The sequence below is a fragment of the Heterocephalus glaber genome, unplaced genomic scaffold, assembly GCF_053883595.1.
Source record: "Heterocephalus glaber isolate CG9 unplaced genomic scaffold, H.glaber_assembly_v1.0 deba00001673, whole genome shotgun sequence".
NCBI lineage: Eukaryota > Metazoa > Chordata > Mammalia > Rodentia > Bathyergidae > Heterocephalus > Heterocephalus glaber.
This window is the reverse complement of record NW_028258410.1, coordinates 6,993,612-7,013,014: the sequence shown is the minus strand read 5'-3', so window position 1 is coordinate 7,013,014 and position 19,403 is coordinate 6,993,612. Positions and strand designations below refer to the sequence as shown.

The window sequence follows — 19,403 nt, the reverse complement described above, 5'->3', positions numbered from 1 at the left end:
TGGAGGTATTATGGACGTCCCAGTCACTCGAGGCAATGGAGTCCTTTTTCCTTCTCCTTGTCTTCCTCCTTCTCCTTTTCTCCCCTTCCTTCTCTTTCTTCTTTTTTCTGGCTTAAGCTTGTGCACATTGGCTTTTTGGTCTTGCAGAGAGAACTCTTCATTGTTAACACTTTTGTGTCAGGTCTCCCAGGGACAGACTTAGATTTGAGGCTTCTAGTCACATTCAACCTAAACTGAACTGTCAACATGACCTTTCTGGGAATCTGACTCTGAGGGCAGACATTGAGCTCCCTCCTGCATGCAGACACCAGACCTATCTTCAGTGATAAATTCTTAGAAATTCTGGACTTCATTTCCTTTGCTCCAGTCAGACAGGGTTCAGGACACCGGGGGAATTTGCTGTGTCCAGAGGGGGCAGAGTGTGTGCTAGCACACACTAGTGGGTCATGCAGTGGTGAGGAAGGGCTCATAGGGGTTGTCTTTGACCCTGTTGGGGACAGGGCACCCATGGTCTGGGGTTGTACCTAACCCTTCACATCAGTATGGCAGGTGCTGGGGTGTAGGCCTGGGTTTGGGAAGACTGATTCTCAGTGTCCCTGCTGCAAGCTGAAGTGAAGGAATTCTGGAGGAATGAGAGTTGGTAAAAGAGTATGGGCTGTGGCAGCCCTTTCTGGGGAGAAGGAACAAAGTGGGAGCTGCTGGGACCCTGCCTTGTTGCCTGGTGGAGGTAAGGAGCAGAAGCTAGCACTGTGGAGGAATGAGACACCACTGAGTCTGTCTCCATGTGAGAGCAGCCAGCCACGGCTCAGTTCCTTAGTTCTGCCCCCACCCCTGCCAATAGTCTTTGCTCCTCTGGCTTTTGAATGACTGTCAGACTTCTTGTCCATCCTGACTTTAAAATACTACACATTGGGGAAGCCACCTAGCCTAGGCCCCTCAAACCAGAGCCTCTTCCTAATGAAACCCAGGCATGGATGCAGGACTTATTTAAAAAGCTTCCAGATAATTCCCAAGAGCAGTGACAGAACCACTGAGGTGTGTGAAAGGGCGTATGAGGTGCAGATGTTAGTCTTCATTGCCAGCAAGCTCTGTTGGAGTCTGATGACTCATCTGCCTTTGCTCTCTGTGCAGCTCCTAGCTGGCCTGAAGAGTTGTGGGTATGGTGTGTGTGGGAAGAGGACCCTAGAGGGCAGCACAACAGCTGTGCCTGGGTGTGCAGTGAGGGAGGACATGGAGGGCTTTGGAAGTAGGGATGGGGGTCTAGGGGTTACGACCCAGCAGAGATCTCTGCTTATAAGCAGGGAACTGGTTAGCAACTGAGGAAAGAGCAGGAACTGGTTAGCAACTGAGGAGAGAGCAGGACCCAGTCATGGGTGGGTTCCAAACTGAGTCCTGGCCTGGCCCCAGCTTCTCTTCCCAGGCCCAAGGCTAGCAATGACAAAAGTTGCCTTGGCAGGCAAGCACCGAGGGCTATGGCAGCATGGGGAGGGGGAGAAGGGTTCTGCTGAAGACCCAGGGATGTTGGGGAGGGGATGCCTGGGGTGGAGGACCTTTGTTCTTTAAAGAGCCTAACATTAAGGAGACTTCTTTGATCCTATTTGACCTTTGGGTTTCCCAAACTCTGCTTCCCTAACTCCAGGGTTCTGGGAGATATGGGAGCCTAGGCTTGGGGTTCTGAGTCCTTTACATCTTTCAGATAAACATACTTAGTCTTCACTCACCATGCTCCCTGGGCTTCAGAGGTTAAGTTCACTGGATGCATCAGGCCTGGGCTCGCAAGAGGCTCTGGAGAGCATAGATGTATGGCAGCCCCTCCATTCTTGAAAAGATGGGACTGTGGCTGACCCATGATGTTAGGAAGCTGTACAGTCCCACAGTCGACAGTGACATGAGCTGGTCATCCACAGGAAGACGCTCTCTTCTTTGTGGAGGGGGTGGCTGGGACACAACCTGCTGGGAGCCAGCGAAGAGTGTCTTGCAATCCTTGGTACATGTTCTCTCCAGATTTACTTTTGGTCTGGGACTGCTACGCACAGATAGTCCTTCTCTCCCTGCCTGCAGACCCTGTCCTTGGCCCTTTACAGAGAATAAAACTCAAGGCTTTCTCCAGAGAGAGGCAAGCGTTCCATCGGCTCCCAGGGTCAGGGCAAGGATCTGGAGGGTCTGCCAGCTTCTGAAAGTTCTTTCCACCAGTCGTCTTGGTCCCAACCTTTGTCCATCTCCGGCAGAACCATGTGCTGCCAGTTCTTGGGGGTTCTTGGATATGGACTGTGTTGCTTCTGAGTTTCCTACACTCTGGCTAGAATACAGTGTTTTGGGTCTCCTGGGCCATTGATCTTGCGTCTGTAACTTTTCTGGTTACTGAATTCTATCTCCCCCTCCCTGCCAATTTATTCCTTAAGAGCTGTCATTAGGTGTGTGTGGGGGGAGTGCTCAGGTAGACACGTGCATTTCTGCTTTCTTTACTTGGACGCTGTGCTCCAAGGTGATGAGCGTGAGCTCACCTCACCATGCAGAGGGGAAGCCAGCTCCATGCGGTCTGCATCATCCCATGAAGTTCAGGTAAGACTCTCCTGTTAGCTCCTAGTGGCCCCTTAAAGACTATTTCAGCATGGATGTGGAGTATTCCCTGTCAGGTGATGTGGACCTCGAGATAGAGGCAGCAGTGCTCCCCAGGGGCCACAAACTCTGTGCCAGTCCATTTACTCCACTCATAAGGAGGTGGAATATGGGCTTTGCAATAGAGCTTTGCCACAGAGCTTCAGTCCTCATCTTTGCAAAGTGCAAGTCAGGCTACAACAAGAAAGCACACAGGGGCTGGGCCAGTGCTGGGCCCCTGGCCCTTGGCAGAACTGTGTTCCAGTCTGCTGGGGTCAGGCCCTTGCCTCACGCTCACCCTGTCCTGCTCCTGGCTGCTCCCACTGTCTTTGCCTCAACACTTTCTTCTCAGTGTCTGCAGTGTGCAAGCGTCCATGAGTGCGGGCTCCCCTAAAGCCTGGCCTTTCCTCCTCCTCAGTTTCTGTGCTTCCCTCTCTCTCTCCACAGCTGCCTCTTGGTGCTCCTTGGGGGCCGCCCCAGCCCACATCTTGGCCTTCTCTTCATGTCTAGTGATGTCTGCTGTATGTAGAGAGCTCCACAACATTCCCCAAGCCTGCCTTTCCCAGCTCTGGCACCTCTTGCAGTTCTCTCCGGATGCCCCACAGGCTTGTAGCTTGGTGGTGACACAGCCACTGGCTCCCCCCAGCCTGCCTCTTCCTGGGCCAGCAGGGCACCAATGCCCAAGTGGAGGTCTCATGGCCCTGCAACTCTGCCTACATGGACTGCCAACCTGGTTGTGTGTACCACCTGAATAGGCTGGCTGGGAAGCAGTGAGCCAATGAATGTGGAGGGAAAATAGAAGGTTAGAGAGAACTGTGGAAAGCACTGCAGGGGTATGCGTAGGAGGGCATGGGCTGTGCCCTGCCTACCATGTAAACCTGATACTCTCCTCAACTCCAGGGGAGCCTTTTCCAGTAAATGCAGTAACAGTTTGGCTCAGGTGTCTGCTTGGGCTGGTTTTGGCACCTGAGGGCTGGCAATACTCCTTGAGGGGCACACCTGGACTTCCCTGAAATTGGAGGAGCCTGCAGAGCCAGGCTGGAACACCCAGCGCTCCAAGGGTTAGGGGCTTTGCAGAGCACAGGGGAGCCTGCACAGCCTTGCTCTGCTCATGGGTCCCCAGGAAGAAAAAGCCAAGTAGGAAAATGCAGCCACCTCTCTACCACCTGCCAGTGAATACCCCTCTTTAAAGCCACTCATCCCTGCTCCATGGGGACCTTCTGCCACATTAGACACTTTTACCTGTTTCTTTCACGCCTTGTCTAAAGTGTTTTTCTTATCTTTAATTCTGCTACAGCTCTCTCAGTAGAAGTTGTCAAAATGGCAGACAAATCTGGCAATGTCTAGGACTAGAGATGAAGAAGAGCCACTTGACACCCACCCACCAAGTTGTAAAAAACAAGCGTAGGTGCTTCTGAGTTCCACTTGTGACCCTGGGGACCACTGCTTGGGACCCTCAGCTACAGGCTGCTAATCTGAGGCCCTATCTGGCCCTGAACCTAGAGTGGGTCCATACAGCTGCCCTGGCCCCCAGTCTATACAGAAGCCTGACCTGGCTCAGCTCTGAGTAGGTAAAGGAGAGAAATAAGGATTATTTGATCCTGAGCCCTTTTTACCTGTACAGGCTTCTTTCATCTCTCAACCTCTTGTGGTGCAGACTGTAGGATTGCCGTCTTCATATAGATGAGGAAACTGAGGCCCAGGAAGCTGCTCTAGATCACACAGAGAGTTGTTGTGCTGACAGGGTTTGTGCACAGGCCCCTGACTCCAGGGCTGGTGCCTCAGTCGCCACATGGCGATGCCCCTGGGGTCTGTCTCTCCAGAAGGAGGGCATGGTGCCACATCTGCTGGATCCCCCACCCCACACCCCACAAAGCAGTTAGACCCAGTGGGTGTCTGAGGAGCCAGAGGAAAAGGAGCTTCTATGGTCCCTAGGCCAGTAGAGGCCCTGGGTGCAACAGGAAGAGCCAGAGCTCACAGCTGGTTTGTTTTTTTTGTTTTTTGGTACTGGGAATCAAACTCAGGTCCCTCCGCTTTCGAGGCAGGAGGTGGAACCACTGAGCTAAATCCTTGGCCCTCACAGCTGGTTTGTCACTGCTCAGTAGAGTTGGTAAGGAGGCCAGGCTGATGTCCTTGCCATTTAGTTGCTCTGACAATTCCTCAGGACAGGTGGGGCTGGCTGGAGACATCAAAGTCTCCTTGAAATGGAGATAGTTTCTCCAGCTCATCTGGAGAATGATATGTTGGGTGAGAAGAGTTATAGAAAAAGGCCAGAGAGTGGCCAGGGAATGCTCCCGAGTGGATTTTCACTGGATCTGAGGGAAGTGAGGGCCAGCCCTATGGGTATACAGGGCAGGGCCAGGAAGGCTGCTGTGAGAAGAGAAAACTGGGGTGTGGGTCGGCCACAGCAGGGCAGAGCACAGTGGAGGAGTGAAGGGTAAGCAGGGCTCAGGCACAGCCAGACTCCAACTGTGAGATGTGAAATTCTGGGGTGTGAGCAGCAGGGTGACCTTGCCAACTTGTTTTCTGGCTTATTGTTGGCTTAAGGTCCCTGAGGCCAGGGTCCCATTCCACTAACCCTGTAACCCTGGGTCCAGAGCAGAATTGACCCTCGTAGGCAAACCACACACAGTACTAAGTACATGGGGGGATAGAGAGAAGTCAAGGGGCTTCAGGGCCAGCCTTGATTCACTGGGGACACATGGGTGGTGCTGGGGCAGGATAAGGGGTGTTCCCAGGGCATCTCTTCATCCATATCCTAGCACTGGGCTGCCTGGGAGAAGCCAACTGGGAGCTGGCCTCTTAAGATCTGGCAGCTCAGTGCTTCCCCAGTGCCTGGCACCCCACTCACAGGCAACGGGCCCAAGGTGTCACCACCTCTGACCCTGCATGGACACCCTCACGTCTGCCTTCCTTTCTCTGCACTTCCTCTCTGGAGGCCACCGCACTCCGCTGAGAGCCAGCCTCACTGTCTGGCCACAGCTGCAGCCAGGAGTTGGAGTCACTGGCCAAGGCCCTCGTGTCTGTGCTCGTAAGTCTGGATGCCACACAATTACACCCAGAGAGTGATTCATCTTCGGCCACAGCTTCTCCCAGCCAGGCCAGATGCAGGAGCAGTTTCTGGCATGGCCCCGTACTTCTCCAAGGCCAAGCTTCCCTTGGGTTACCCTCTGACAATTTACAGGAGCCAGTAGGCTGGGGTGGGCGGAGGGATCCAAGTTCTTGTCAGTGGCAGCAGTGTCACTGAGACCATGGATTCTACCCGCTGAGACATGTCGCTCCACAGAGCAGCTCTGCCTCTAGGTCCTAATAGCCTTGGGGCTTGATCTGACACCTACATCAGCATGGTCTCCAGAGAGACAGACGTAGCTCCTGCACAGGCCCAGCTTGGGGGACATAACTGACCCTCTCAGACTCCTTTCTGGTGCCTATACATGGTCACCTTTTTATTAAAGATGAGGACATATTTTTAAGAACCCTTTCTCAACCATTCTGCACATTTGATCTCACCAGCGCTTCTGGCTGAGCATTGCCGTGCTATGCCTGTGCTGTGTGAACAGCAGAGAAAACTTGGTACCTGTTTGAAGACAGTTTTTACATCCTGTGGTTACAAAAGGCTTAAAATGAGAAAGAACTACTTTTTTGCTTTCTAGGTGATCTAGTCTCCTGCCAACACAGCAGCTGTGCAGTGGTGGCACCTAGTGGCAGTTTCTGGATCTTATCATTCCCGTGGCCCCAGCTGTGCACTGACTCACCCTAGTTGAGATTTAAGGTCCGTCCTTCCTCCCTCCCTCCCTTCCTCCCTCCCTCCCTTCTTTCCTTCCTGCCTGCCTGCTCTCCTTCCTTCCTTCCTTCCTCCCTCCTTTTCTTCCTTCCTCCCTCCCTTCCTCCCTTCCTCCCTCCCTCCTTTCCTTCCTTCCTTTCTTCCTCCCTCCCTTCCTTAGGATGGTATTTCCCACCTCCGCTTCGGCACTGATAGAGCCAAGCAGTGTTCGATGCCTGTGGGAAGGAATGGCAGATACCAGAACATGGACACTGGAGGCAAAGGGCACCCAGAGAAGATGTCAACGGAAGGGACAGGGATGGGGGCTGAGAACAAGCTGTGGCTCCTGGAGGGACACTGATTACATGTTCACCCACTTTCTCAGTGAGCAGAAGTGAGAAGGAATTTGGGCAGTGCTTCCTGTGGAGCACAGGGGAGCACACCAGTGCATCCTCTGTGGTGCCTGTCTTACTCTCTCCTTCAGCCTGCCCCAGTGCCTTCTCACCAACACCAAATCTTGAGTAGGGCAAGGCCACAACAGCTACTGCCTGGTGTTTGGGGGGGGGGGAGCTTTATTTTAAGAATAGGGTGTGGTCTTTAAAAGATAAGAACATTTTTCCATTATTGTAACTGTGAAGCAATATTTGGCTACTGTAAAAACAGTCACAACACAGATGTAAATAAAGTAAGTGGTGTCCTTGGCCAGGGCTCAGATGCACTAAGATATGTGGGTCTTATGTGTCAACCCATTCAATTGCTGTACCTTTCACACCTTTATATAGAAGATATTTCCATCTACATGTAGAATCTGTATTTCCATCTGCTATTATTTGCTTTCTGCCTGAAGAACTTCTTTTAACATTTCATATTGTGTAGGTACGCTGCTGAATGTAGATGTCCAGAAAAAATTTTCACTTAAAAAAAGTAAGAAACTTTATTTATTTTTTATTTTTTGGTACCAGGGATCGAACTCAGGACCTTGCGCTTGTGAGGTGGTGGCACCACTGAGCTAAATCCCCGGCCCAATAAACTTTATTTTTGAGAGCAGTTTTACATTTACAGAAAGTTTGACCAGGTAGTACAGGGTCCCATGGGACACCCCTCTTCCCTGCACATTTTGTATAGTTCCATTGAATAACATTACGGAAAAGTAAAAACTGTAGAAATAGTAAAAAGTGTAGAGATTGTGGGTGGAGTGGGGAGGGGAATGAACAGGAACACACAACATTATATATTTGTCAAAACCCACAGAAGTTTCAGCATCAAGAACATTAAGAAACCCTAAAGTAAAGTGTGGAGATGAATGAATAGTAACATATCAGAATTGGAATATAAATTGTAACAAGGTACCACAGTAATACAAACTGTTAATAGCCTGTGCATGCTCTGTAGCTCATTTTTATCACTGATTAGTACTGTATTTTGTGGACATACCACAGTTGGTTATCATTCACCTATTGAATAATATCTTGGTTGCTTCCAATTTTTGGTAATAAGAATTAAACTGTTATGTTGGGAGCAATGCTACATAATTCTAGGAAAAAATCATTTGAGTAGGCCTAGTTCTCCGGCCTACAGGCCAGCTGTAACATTCCAAGACATAATTCCATTTTGGCCTCCGGTCACAATTGAGATCTCAATGATCCAGTGATGCTGTAAAGCTCCAGGACAAGACCACACCTGCGGGAGACGCCAGGGAGGAACCAAATCTTCATCTGCATAGTTCCTCATTGTTCTTAGATTTCCGCTGCTCCCGCGCCCCCCCCCCCAGTCTTTTGTTACACCTAGTTTATCCCAATGTGAAGCACTGAACTCTATTTTTCACTTGTTACATCTGTTTCTCCCGATGTACTGAATAAAAGGTGCTGCAAGCCAAGGGGTTTTTGTCTTTGCTGCCCAGAGCAGCACTGATCAGACCCAAAGCTCAGCTTCTTCTCAGTCTCATTTGTCTACCTTTCCTGTAATTCGCCGTGTGCTGCCGTGGCTCGTGGGAGACTAGGACTTACTGCAGGGGTTCTGGTAATGTCCCCTTCCCCTGTTCCCTACACTGTCATAAATATCTATATGTAGTTTTTGTGTGTATATATAGTGGTCATTTGGGCAAATTCCTCGGAGTAGAAGTGCTGGACTTCACGGTAAGACTGTTTAGTTCAGGAAGAAACTGCCAACCTGGCTTCCAAAGTGGCTTTACCATTTTACATTCCCACAAGCAATGGACGAAGGTTCTGGTTGCTTCCCGCCCTCACCAGCATTTGATGTTGTCAGTATTTTAGATTTGGTTCATTCTATTTTTAAAACTTTTTATTTTATTAGTACATGTTTATAGTTCATGCAGTTTTCAATCATCTTGCAGAGTGGTTACATGTACATATCATGGCGTGTTTCTTTTTTAATCCATTTCCCCCTCCTTCCCTCCCTTCTCCTCCAATTCCTCTATCCTATTTTTCATTCTTTTTTTTGGTACTGGGGAACGAACTCAGGTCCATGCACTTGCGCAGCAGGCGGCGAAACCACTGAGCTAAATCCTCGGCCCCTATTTTTCATTCTTGTTGATATTATTAATCTTAGCTCATGTTATAGCATATCATGTTTATGTTATTGAGGTTATTAGGTTCCTGCACATGGCGTATCTTTATTCTGCTTATTTTCCCTTTCTCTCTTCACCCCTTGTGCTTTTCCCCTTGGACCACTTCCCTACTGCAAGAGATTCATCTCCTTGTCCTTTCTGTCCATCCTTATTATTCTCTTTGCTTGTACTTTGCCTCTCTCAAATGGGAGTTATCATTTGATATTTAGGTTGCATGTCTGGTTTATTTCACTTAACATGTTTTCCAGGTGCATCCATTTTCCTACAGATGTCTCATCTGCCATTCTTTATAGCAGAGTAGTATTCCATTATATACAGACACTACATTCTTTATCCAATTATTTGTTGATGGGTATACAGGCTATTTCAAGGATTTAGCTATAATGAGTTGTGCTGCTATAAACATCGGTATGGTTGTATTTCTGTAGAATGATGTCTTAAGCTCTTCGGGGAAGATACCTAGCAGGGGGATCTTAGGGTCATACGGGATTTCTAATTTAAGTTCTTTTAGAAATCTCCATAGTGATTTCCATAATGGTTGTACTAGTTTACATTCCCACTGAAAATGAAGGAGGATTCCTTTTTCACCACAGCTTTTCCAGCATTTGTTATTGTTTGATTTCTTAATGGTTGCCATTCTTTCTGGAGTAAGATAGAATCATAGCATTGCTTTAATTTGCATTTCTCTGATGGCCAGAGATGTTGAGCATTTTTTCATATATTTGTTGAACATTTGTATTTCTTCCCCTGTGACGTGTGTGTTCATTTCTCTTGCCCATTTCTTGACTGATCTTTAATTTCAGGTGGTTTAACTTTTTTGAGTTCTTTATATATTCTAGATATTAGTCGTCTGTCTGAAGAGTAGCTGACAGAAATTTTCCCCCAATCTTTATGTTGTCTCTTCACTCTACTGATTTATCCTTTTGCTGTACATAAGCTTTTTAGTCTGATAAAATCCAATTTGTTGATTCTTGCTGTTATTTCTTGTGCAATTGAAGTTCTGTTTAGAAAATCTTACATCTTATGTCTTCAAGTGTTTTATCTATTTTATCTTCCTGTAGGTTTAATATTTCTTTTTTAATAGATAGATCTTAGATCCATTTTGATCTTAACTTAGCATATGGTGAGAGACAAAGATCCAGTTTCAATCTTCTGCACACAGATAACCACGTTTCCTAGCACCACTTGTTGAACAGGCTATCTTTCCTCCAACATGTGCTTTTGGCTTTCGTCAAAGATCAAATAGCTGAATGTGTCTGGGAAGTTTCTGCATCCTCAGTTCTGTTCCCTGACCCGCATTCTATTTTTGTTCTAGTACTGTGCCATTTTGATCACTGTTGCTTTGTAGTGTAGCTTGAAGTCAGGCATCGCAAGACCTCCTGCTTTGCTCTTGTTGTCTAATATTGCTTTTGCTATTCTGGGTCTCTTCCAGCTCCATATGAATTTTAAGATCGCTTTCTCTAGTTCTGTAAAGTATGCTGTCGGTATTTTGATTGGGACCACATTGAATCTGTATAACAGTTTTGAGAGTATGGTCATTTTGACAATATTGATTCTGCCTTTCCAGGAGCAGGGGACATCTTTCAATTTTCTTACGTCCTCTTCAATCTCCCTTTTCAGAGTACTGTAGTTTTCTTTGTAGAAGTCTTTCACTTCCTCACCGTGCACTAAACTAAAATCAAAATGGATTAAAGATCTAAATATTAAAACAGAAACACTGAACCAGCTGGAACAGAGGTTAGGTAGAACTCTTGAAGAAAATGGTATAGGAAAAGATTTTATGAACAAAACCTCAGTTGCCCATGAACTAGCACAAACAACAAGTGGGATCTCTTCTTATTAAAAAGTTTCTGCAGCCAGGGATTTAGCTCAGTGGCTCCACCGCCTGCCTCGAAAGCGCAAGGACCCAAGTTCGATCCCCGGTACCAAAAACAACAACAATGAAAAGCTTCTGCACAGCAAGGGAAACCACCAACAGTGGACATTTTGGGATCAGATTTTTCCTATGGGTGCAGGAATCTCTGACAGCACACACAGTGCACACCTGGTGTCCCAGCTCGGCCAGCCCCTGGCCAGCCCCCGAGACCCTGTGGTTAATGTAATCTCACACTGTTGTTCTGAGCTGTGTATGGGAAGCTGAGCTTGAGGAGTACTGGTGACACAACATCCTTGAAGGTTTGTAGAATTCAGTAGAGAATCCATCAGGTCCTGGGCTTTTTAAAGTTGGTAGATTCTTTATTACTGTGTCAATTTCATTGTTTCATTGTTAAGTATGTCTTCTTGAGTTAGTTTTGGTAGTTTGCATGTTTCTAGGAATCTGTGTATTTCTTCAAAATTTTCTAATTTGTTGGAATGTAATTTTTTGAAGTGGTTACTATCTTCTGGATTTCAACAGTGTCTCTTATGATTTCACATTTTTCATTTGTAATTGCCTTGAGTTTTTTTTGGTTTTTTTTTGGTACTGGGGATCGAACTCAGGACTTTGCACTTGCAAGGCAGGTGCCAGAACCACTGAGCTGAATCCCTAGCCAGTTTGTGTCTTTTAATTGGAGAGTTGAGCCTATTAACATTGACAGATGTTACTGAGATGTGTCTTTTTTTGTGTGTGTGTGTACCAGGGATGAACAAAGGACCTTGCACTTGTGAAGTAGGGTTGGCACCACTGAGCTAAATCCCTGGCCCTTAGATATGTTGATTATTTACTATCATTGCCTTCCTTATCTGTTGGTGTGTCATTTGTTTTTCTTTTTCTGATTTTTTTTTTTTTTGGTACCGAGGATGGAACTCGGGTCCTTGCGCTTGCACAGCAGGCAGCGAAACCACTGAGCTAAATCCCTGGCCCCTTTTTCTGATTTTTTTTGTTGTTGTTGCTGTTTATCCACTAACCTCACTAGTTTCCTCTGCATTTAGCTGTGCCCAATTTGTTGTTTCTGTTGAGAATATTCTTAAGTATTTTCTCTAGAGCTGGTTTAGCACTCCTATCTTCTGAGCTGGTCTTTTTCATGGAAATACCTTATTTCTCCATCAATTTTGAAGGATAGCTTTGCTGGGTAAGTTAATCTGGATTGGAAGTTACTCTTAGGGGTTGAAATACTTCACTCCAAGATCTTCTGGCCTTTAGGGTTTGGGTTGAGACATCTGCTGTGTTTCTAATTGGTTACTATTTTTAAAAAATTGGTTTGCCTTTATATGATTTTTTGTTTTTCTCTGGCTGTTTTTAAAATTCTAACGTTTTTCTGGATATCTGATAATTTAATAAGGATGTCCCTTGGTGAGCTTCTTTTTTCGTCATAATTGTTTGGTGTTTTGTAAGTGTCACTTACTTGTATTTTAAGCTCTTTTCTTATATTTGGGAGCTTTTCTTCTATGATTTTTGAAATGTCAGTGAATTCATCTGGGCTATCTTCTAGGTTTTTTTCTAACTCCAGCTAGCCTTAGATTGATCTTCTTCTTGTCATCTCGTAGCTGCTGGGTAGTCTCTTATTCTCTTATTTTCGTTTTGTCTTCTTTGAGCTCTTTATCATAATTCACTATTTTGTCCTCAATATCAGACACTCTGTCATCACATTGGCCATTTCTGCAATGTGTGATTTCTATACAGTTTTTAATTTCAGTTATTTATGTCTGACATGTTTTTTTTTTTTTGGTACCAGGGATTGAACTCCGGTCCTTGCGCTTGCAAGGCAGGTGGTGGAACCACTGAGCTAAATCCCCGGCCCTGACATCTTTTTCAGGATTCAATATCCTTGCTGAATTTGTCATTCAAAGTTTGAACTGATTTGGTTAGATCATCTAGTTTTTTACCTATTTCCCCCAAATTCACCATAGACATATTGAATGAAATTGCTGTGAATTTTTTGTTCATTTCCTTTTCAAACTCCTCTATTTTTTCATCCCTTCTATGAACATTTCATAGATTTTTGCCACCCAGTATTTCTTAGATTTCTGCTACCTGGTATTGATTTTCTTCTCCTTTTGTGACCCCTTGCTCTGCATTGGGAGAGTTGGAGGGATTCAAAGATCTTCTATTTCCTTGTTTCTCCATTCTCCTATGTGTATCTGTACATTTGATTTTATATATATATATATATATATATATATATTTAAATAACATATGGTCTCTTTTTCTTTCTCCTTTTTTGGGGGTTATTTCAGGTTGGGGAGTAGAGAAGTGAGGAGAGCTTGTGACTTGTATGAAGATTTTTAATAGGATGTTGCCTCCCTGTGAATAATTTTCAGCTTTGTACGTGCAGTGTTAGTATTCACTCCTTCTGCTACTTACTTTAAGTGATTTGGGCTCTTTCCCTATGTTTTGTCAAAAGAATTACTTCTGGTTATAACAACATCCACAGATTCAATCTTGCCACACTTCTATATGATAATCCTTGCAGTTATACTTCCCCCCTTTATCTATTCTCTATGCATACTGTGACAATTTATTATTTCTGGTTGTTCTGCAATGAGGTAGGTGAGGTGGAGTGAGGAGAAGTGGAGAAGTGGTTGGATGAGGAGTGTTAGACACTAAGGGGGAGGTTTGAAGGGGGGAATAATGGTGAACAAGAAAAACAGGTTGATGCGGGGTCTGATTTTACTAGAGCACTTTTAGCTGAGTTGAAGGGTTACTATTGAGAGTTTTCAGAGTATATTTTGTGGGGGGGAATTCAAAAATCTTCTAGGACAAGAGATAGGAGAAAGGAGGTTCGCTGTGTGCTTGAGGAATGCTGCGTGGTTGTCAGAACTTGCTGATAAGGAGAACAATAAGCTAGGTACAATATGGAAAAGCCAAAGGCATAGGATGGGAAGGGTCAAAAATAATGCTAGAGGAGATAGGAGTGACTGAGAGGGGGCTAAATATGGGGAATTTAAAAACTTTGGAGGCGGAGTTCACGTGTTCGGAAAAAGAAAGAAGTATGTTAATGGTATTGTCTTGGGCGTTTGAGGTGAAGAAGCTAGATAGGAGAGAGAAGAGAGGGAGAGAAGCTCTACATTTATTAAATCAGAGCCAATGAAAGAACAAGTACACAAAAGCAACAACCTAATAAACACAGGAAACAATAAAAGAATATAACATACTCCCATATAACTAAATAAATCAAGAAACATGCAAAAACTTAAACCTGTAAGATGTCTGATGGGAACACAGGTTAAATATTTCAATGAGACCTTGCCTATGTGATTCCTAAGTAGCTTCTTTGCCTGGGAGTCTGACAGCTCACATCCCAATAACTCCTCTGATCCCTCCATTGCAATACTGAAGCTAATTCAGACTCAGGACTTCTGCCAGATTGCAAGCATTCCTGCAAAGCTTGACTCAGCCTGAGTCCTGAGGCTAGGATCTCTTGCTTCCCTCTCCCTGGGTGTGATGGTGGATTGGGCGGACACTTTCACTGCCATGAAATTGCCCAATGTGTCAGGATTATTCCTATGCAATCAAATCAGCTGCAGCAGTTACAGGCTAATCCATTACAGCAGTATCTATCAGGGCTACTTGAGAAATAACACACCAGGAGACATTGTTTTGTGTATCCCTTTAGCCTAGAGAAGAAATCCATGGTTATAGTGTAAAGACCATAACAAACCAAGTCTTGATCCATAGTTAATGTGCACTAAATGTGATGGCTGTGTCTTCTCTAATCATGAAAACCAGCATTCAACAGTAATTTTATAGAATCATTTTTCTAAAGCCTAGGGAGTTGGGGACTGGGTAATGTCAGAGGGGGGAAAAGAAGAGAAAACAAGTCTTTTTTTAAAAAAAGTCCTCTGCTCTGTGGTATAAGAAGGAGGAAATATGAGGAGGCAAAGGATATCAATGATAGTAAGGGTATATTATATATTTATCACAATTTTTTTTGTACCAGGGATTGAACTCAGGACCTTGTGCTTGCCAGGCAGGTGCTGGCACCACTGAGCTAAATCCCTGGCCCCAAAACTATTTACTTTTTTTTTTTTGGGTACTGGGCATCAAACTCAGGACCTTGACCTTGCAAGGCAGGTGTCAGAATCACTGAGCTAAGTCCCCAGCCCTATATTATATATTTAGAAGGGGGTAACAGGGAAAATGGTACAAAATTGGTAGTGATGGGCCAGGGATTTAGCTCAGTGGCACTGCGCCTGCCTCATAAGCTCAAGGTCCTGAGTTCAATCCCCAGTACCCACCCCCCCCAAAATTGGTAGTGATAGGATATAAAGGGACAAGGGAGAATTCCCTTAGCCTCTATAAACTATATTGGGAGAAAAAAGGCAAGGGGAAGAGAGGCCCATATGCACAGACATACTCATAAAAGCAAAAAGGATAAAATAATGGAATAAAAGGGTGGGGGAGGGGGTCGGGGATTTAGCTCAGTGGTTCTGGCACCTGCCTTGCAAGCACAAGGTCCCGAGTTCGATCTCTGGTACCAAAAAAAAAAAAAGAAAAATACAGTCAAATAATAAAGTTTTCTATTGTTTTGGACACATAGCTCTTTTCCTCAGCCTAGAGTTAAGGAGCAGAGCTCAAGCTAAGACGTGTCTCTATTCACACTGGAAGTCATGGCAGTCTGCTCCGAGAACAGTGCTGGTTATAGAGATCTGCTTACAGCACCAATATGAGCTTCTAATTCTGTATGGCTCAGGCTGAACCTGGCCTCTGAGTGCCGGAGCCAGATCTGTGTTCACCAGTCCCTACCTCTCAGCAGGAGTTCTTGCCGTCTGCTTTCCAACTGCTGGCAGTCTCCTGTGATTGTCTTCCACTCATCCACTGTGGGAACTTGGCAGTGTGAGGCAGCCAAGGGGCTGCTCTGGGGCTGGGTCCCAACATGCAGCCCTCCGCTGCAATAGCACCCCTGGCAGCTCTTGTTCTGTAGTTGTACCTGCAAGTGCTTGTGCTGAGGTCAATCACCAACTGTTGATTGCGGAAGGCCACTCTGGAAGCAGTGTCCCACATTTTCCTTGTTGCTTCCAACTGCAGGTTATTCTTTCAGTCCCGAGGCAGTTTTCCTGTTCTCTGTGAGCAAGAAATTGTTAGTTTCACATTGTCTTCCAGCTCGTGGCTGGCCGGCCACTGTTGGTAGAATTGCATGGTCTCTCCTCCATGGTGTGATTTATTTCTTCTGTGTCACTTAATCGTATTTCCTTCTCCTCTGTCAGTTCCCCCCTCAATTTCAGTTCCTTTCCTATCTGTTGTTTTCCATACTCTAGATACTGTGTCCTGAAGCAGCTGAGTTACTTGCCCTCACTGCTGCATCATTTTGGGAATCCAGAGATTTGGGCCATTCTTACAGAAATGTGTTGGTGTTTCATTGTTTTATAAATTTGCAATTCTCTTTCTTTTTTTTATGGTGAAAATAATGTGTATTTAGAATTAGCCAGCTGGACTCAGTTTAGATGATCCCAATTTTGTTGGCAACATCCAAAGCATCATAATCAGGAGCCAGTCAAACATACACCTTCTTCTCTTCATCAGGCCTGATCAGGGTATAGACCTTGGCCACATCAATGTCACAGAGCTTCTTCACAGCTTGTTTGATCTGGTGCTTGTTGGCCTTGATGTCCACAATGAACACGAGTGTGCTGTTGTCCTCTGTCTTCTTCATGGCTGACTCTGTGGTCAGGGGACTTGATGATGGCATAGTGGTCAAGCTTGCTTCTCCTGAGGGCGCTTTTCCGAGGGTATTTCGGCTGCTGCCGAGTCGCAGTGTCTTGGGGCGGCCGAAGGTGGGTGACGTGCGGATTTTCTTCTTTTTGTGGCTGTGGATGCCTTTCAGCACTGCTTTCTTGGCTTTCAAAGCTTTTGCTTTGGCTTCAGCTTTGGGAGGGGCAGGAGCTTCCTTCTTTGCCTTCGGCGCCGTTTTGGTAAAAAGGGCTGCAATTCTCTATGGCGTTGAGTATCTATTAACATGTTCATCTGCCGTCTGTATTTTTCTCTTTGCTGAGGCATCTGTTTAGATCTTTTGTCCTTTCCTTTTTAAGTTAAAAAAATTTTTGCAGTGTTGGGGAATGAGCCTAGGGTCTTTTTCTCTAATTTTTATTAGTATGTTTGTGATACATAATAAATATATGGATGATGGGGGAATTGGTACATACACACATTACATCTTGATCCTTTTTACTTTTTCTCCCTTCTCTCTCCTGACTTCTCCCATCCTCAGACTCTGTTCCCATCCTTTCAAAGAACAAAGTGTTTCATTCATTGATCCTTTGTATTGCTTTTTAGTCTCAACTTCATTAATTTCTGTTCTGATCTTTATATTTTCCTTTCTTCTATTAGTTTCAGATTTGGATTGTTCTTATCTTTCTAAGATCTTGAGATGCATTATTAGGTTACTTGGGATAGCTCTATTCTTTTTATGTGTCCATTCACAGCTATGGACCTCTCTCTTAGAACTCCTTTGTGTCCCATAAATTTTGGCATGTTGTGCTTCCATTGTCATTTGATTCTAGGTACTTTTTAATTTCTTTGTTCTTCTGTGACCCCTTGATTATTCAACAATGTATTATTTCATCTCTTTGTGTTTGCAGTTTCTGTGGCTTTTGCTGTTGATTTCTAGCTTCACTCCACCATGATCTAATAGTATACAAAGGATCATTTCAATTATTTTGCATTTATTTAAGCATGCTTTATGGCCTAAAATATGGTCTATTTTGGAAAGAGTTCTGTGTCACTGAGAAAAGTGTGCAGTCTGTCATCATTGTCTGTTAAGTCCACTTGTTCAATGATATGGTTTAATTTTGATATTTCTTTGATTTTTTTTGTCTGCTTGACCTAATTGTGACAGTAGGATACTGAAGTTCTCCACTATAATTGTACTGGTTTTTAATCTGTCCTTTTAAGCCCAGCAGTTTTTGTTTTATGAATTTGGGTCTGTTGGTATTTGGTACAGATATTTACAACTGTTGTCTCTTCTTGGTGAGTTATTCACTTCAACAGTGTTGAACCCAGGGTCTTGAACTTGCTAGGCAAATATTCTACCCTTGAGTTATATCTGCAGCCTCATGCCCATTTTTAAAATTGCTACTTTCTTACTGTTCAGTGTTAAAAGTTCTTTATCAGGTATGTATTCTGTGAATATTTTCTTTCAGTCTATGGCTTTTCATTCTCTTAACATTATCTTTCAAAGAATAGTTTTTTGTGTGTGATACTGATGATTGAACCCAAGACCTTCAAATTAAGCTACATCTCAAGTTTCCCAGATGGGGCTCGAACTTGTGATCCTCCTGCTTCAGCCTCCAGGGTGCTGGGATTACAGGTGTATACTACTGTGCTTGGCTTCAGAGAACAGAAATTTTTAGGGAAATTTAACTTACCAATTTTTTCTTTCATGAATTAATGCATCTAAACAGTCATCACTAAACCCAGTGTCACCTCGATTTTCTCCTGTTATCTTTTAGAACTTTTATGTTAAGTGTGAGATCTGTCTCTACATTAATCTGTGTTTTTTTGCATGTGAATGTCCAGTTGTTCCAGCATCATTTGTTGAAAAGACTATCCTTGACTACTGAATTGTTTTTTGCTCCTTTATCAAGGAGTATAGTTGACTATACTTGTGTGGGTCAAATTCTGGGAATTCAATTCTGTTTCATTGACCTGTTTCTTTCACCAATATCACACTTGATTACATAATTTTATAATGTCATTAAATCAGGTGGTATTAGTCTTCCAATTTTGTTCTTCATCATTATTGTGGTGGCTATTCTGGGTCTTTGCATTTCCATACAAACTTTTAAAAAAGTATAACCATTTTTTTCTCATTCACAGCACAATCCATTGCAGGCTGAGTGGCTCTCATAAATGTATACTCAGGGATCCAGGCTCCTTCTGTCTGTGAGGTAATTTTCTTCAATGCCTACCCTCAAAGGGTGTAGTATCAACAGAGAGGTCAGAAGATTGTACAGTGGAGATGATCATGGAACAGCCTCTCACTCAAAACTGCAATGACAAAATTCAGAACAGTCTTGACAGGTTTTTCTGAAGGACACTTAAGACAACAGTCCATTCCAACTGCCTGTTTCTCTGCTGAGACCCAGAAAATAGCGCAAATGATTGGAGGTATAGGTGTGGGATGGAGCCAGCTGGCCACCAGAGTGTCCACGTGCAGGCGGTGGCCTGGCAAAGATGAGGGGAGAGCTACTGTGGGCACCACTGGGGCCCTGCCCGCCTCTGCTTTGCCCTGGACTGCAGCAATAGGTTCTTCTGGTCCTGCAGCTATTACACACACACACACACACACACACCCATCCCCGCTTCTCCCAGGATCCAGCCAGTCATCCTGCTTCCTCACTTGACCTAGTCTGTCGACTACGGTGTCCCTCGCGGGTCGATAGCCTAGCCCCACAGAGCGCCCTCACCACCAGGCTGAGGACCGTCTCCGTACCCAAGCGTGGTGCTCAGCGACTGCGCAGTAGAAAGCTGGTCCACTAGGCGGCGCGTAATCGCCCTTTTAAACACCATTGCCCTTTTAAGCACGAACTCAAGGCGCA

At 45.0% G+C, this 19,403-nt stretch overlaps 1 pseudogene; it reads right to left on the bottom strand.

The window, feature by feature from the left end:
- Positions 1-16,276: 16,276 nt before the first annotated feature.
- Positions 16,277-19,374, bottom strand: LOC147822143 (large ribosomal subunit protein uL23 pseudogene; annotated as a pseudogene).
- Positions 19,375-19,403: the final 29 nt, after the last annotated feature.